This window comes from Diaphorina citri, unplaced genomic scaffold, assembly GCF_000475195.1.
Source record: "Diaphorina citri unplaced genomic scaffold, Diaci psyllid genome assembly version 1.1 scaffold433, whole genome shotgun sequence".
In the NCBI taxonomy this organism is placed as follows: Eukaryota; Metazoa; Arthropoda; class Insecta; order Hemiptera; family Psyllidae; genus Diaphorina; species Diaphorina citri.
This window is the reverse complement of record NW_007377868.1, coordinates 183,734-185,968: the sequence shown is the minus strand read 5'-3', so window position 1 is coordinate 185,968 and position 2,235 is coordinate 183,734. Positions and strand designations below refer to the sequence as shown.

Here is a 2,235-nt window from a genome sequence, read left to right as displayed (position 1 = left end):
TTTTTTAAGTTTCCATTTATTATTTGTTCAACATAACTCTCAGAACATACTGAATTTTTATAAATGGTATACCCATCCGTATAAGCAGAGCTTGTGCAATACATGTGAATGGCATTAATACGTAGGATACATTATACATACATCTCATATGAGTAGTTTGTAAGCTTAAAAGCCCACACTCAAAATTTTGAACAATTTCAATTGTTCCAATAGACATAGGTATTGGTCCCAAGTTTTGGATACTTAGTTGTTTCAATACATAAAATGTCCAAAACCTTGAACTTTGGACATGTTACACTGGGCTTTTAGGACTACAAAAAAGTCCAAATTTTCGGACACTGAGCTTTTAACCTACTTTAGAGGATATGTATTCCTTCCCCCCTCCCTCCCTTTGCCTTTTCCAATGGATTTGTCATTCACTTACCAGATTCGCACAAGCTTAAGTAACCCCTTCGTATAATTTTAACCCGTTTTGTATAAGCTTAACCCTCTTGTGGGGGGGGGGGGGGGAATTTGCAATCAAACAGAGTGAGAACTCTGACAGGGTTTTCTACCCAGTAAAAAACCCTCCTTAAACCTGCTATGGTCTTGTCCCGGAAATTGCCTTTTGATGTCTCCAGGACCCCTTTTTTTATTATTGTGTTGTTACAAACATACATGTAAAATTACATTGATTTATTATAATACACTTAACACTATAGTTTAAAACTTAAAATAAAAAGATATTCTCACTTTATTATTATTTAGTACACTAGCTACCATCTCCAATCCTTGGCTTAGTTCTATCATCCCCTTCAAACTTAAGGTGAAAATTAGACAAGCATTATTATTATTATTATTATTTAAACAAGATTGAGTTCAAACCTACATATCTCAAGATGATCCATAATGGTAGACCTCTATGGAAAATTAATAAGTACTTCTGATTTCTATGTCTTCTGTAACCAGCATAATTGGGTTAGAAAGTAGTACGGGTAGCACCTGCCTTATAAATGCTAGATTGGGGGATTGACTTCCACCCAGGCTAAGCTTTATCCTCTGCAGATAATGCTTGATCTCAGAATGGTTAGCTTTCTCCTATCCTCTCCTCCTCCTCTCAATCATGGGGTGATGGAAGGTGGAACCATTATTACAATTTTGTCTGTCAAACCTCTTTTTCCACTTTCCTTACCTATCCTATAGGAAGGAAAGTCATGTAAGTGGGTGAAATTTACGATGGTCAGTTTTTATATTTATCCCTTATACCTATCCTATAGGAAGGAAAGTCATGTAAGTGGGTGAAATTTACGATGGTCAGTTTTTATATTTATCCCTTATCTTACCTCCTCTCCCTCCTCTGGGCATCTTGATCAACTGCTAGTGATAGTGACAGGTGATTGGAACAGCTGACTCCTAGCTGATGAGATAATCAGGACTTTCCGATAGGATTTGTTAACAACATAGGATTGAAAAGGCAGCCCTGACTAAAGGAAGAATGCTGGAATAGTCTTTGGTTCGTTGTGGTATAAGAAATGTAGGTAGAAAATGAGGTAGGGAAGTAGAATGTGATTCTGATTAACCAAGTGTTGATTTTGATGTGTAATCAGAAAATGGTAAATCGTGGGACGATTGAAGTAAATAAGGCGAGAGTAAAAATATAAAACACTCTAGATTTTGAGGACAAAGCTCATCTAAAAAAAAAAATGATAAAACTCAAAGGCAAAACGGCACTGGAAAGAGTGGAAAGGCAGAAGATTTTTAACCAAAAAGCAGAATAATCTCCAACAAAAAATTTCGAATCAGCCTTCTCTATCAGCCATTTTCCTTTGTTTACTTCCGAGGAGGTCGAAAGTGAAAGGAGAGGGTAAAGAGTAGTGAGGGAAAAGTGAAGCCAAAAATTACGAAATGGGGCCGTTGTAAATCGGTGTAAAATATTGATGAAATAAATGTAGGTAAATAAAATCAAATTTGAAGTTCCCATTAAAAAATAAAAGGCGGCTACCTAATAGGTACCTATAAATGCTACATTTAGCTATAAATTTAGGACCTATTTGACTTTATAGAGGATTATTATTTTTATGGTCGCCCAACCATGTACTATAGGCAATGTGCAATATAGATTAATGAAGATTCCCCCTTCATCTTCAAACTTCTCAAAATGTTCGAAATTTATCGGTAGTCAGTGACGTCAGGGAAGAGCCGTATTTTATTATTCCTCTCTGTGGCACTTTCGCCATTTTTCAACACCCTAGCTAC

General features: G+C 36.2%; 1 protein-coding gene across 1 annotated transcript in view; it reads right to left on the bottom strand.

Annotated features, from left to right (window-relative positions):
* The window catches only part of LOC103508769 (uncharacterized F-box/LRR-repeat protein C02F5.7), a gene marked incomplete at its 3' end in the record, with an annotated part of 32,633 nt that overhangs the window by 16,783 nt on the left and 13,615 nt on the right, over nucleotides 1–2,235 (bottom strand).